The sequence below is a fragment of the Galeopterus variegatus genome, unplaced genomic scaffold, assembly GCF_000696425.1.
Source record: "Galeopterus variegatus unplaced genomic scaffold, G_variegatus-3.0.2 Scaffold2340, whole genome shotgun sequence".
In the NCBI taxonomy this organism is placed as follows: Eukaryota; Metazoa; Chordata; class Mammalia; order Dermoptera; family Cynocephalidae; genus Galeopterus; species Galeopterus variegatus.
The window spans coordinates 246,026-246,465 of NW_007728451.1; positions in this window are offsets into that span (position 1 = coordinate 246,026).

Consider the following 440-nt stretch of genomic DNA (forward strand, 5'->3'; position numbering starts at 1 on the left):
CCAGAAATAAACAAATGAACAATAAAGAAAGAGAGAGAGAAAGAAAGAAACAACAATCACAATAATACATTGAACTTTTAGAAAACTAGAGGTGGAAAAGTGGGGGGGAGGGAGCTAGTGAGGAACTGGTCAATGGACACAAAGAATGATTGCATACTGTAATGATGTCTAAGCTAACTATACTGATCTAACCACCACATGTTGCACACAATTACTGAAAATCAACATTGTACCCCACATGTATGTATAATAAAAACAAATAAAAATAAACTAATAAAATAAAATACTAGCATTCGGTACACAGTAACACATCCAAAAAATTATGCACCATGATCAAGTGGGATTCATTACTGAAATTGTTAATAAGATCTAAGAGTTTTTTAGGTTTTTCTCTATATAAAATCATGTCATCTATGATCAAGGCGATTCTCATCTTCAAC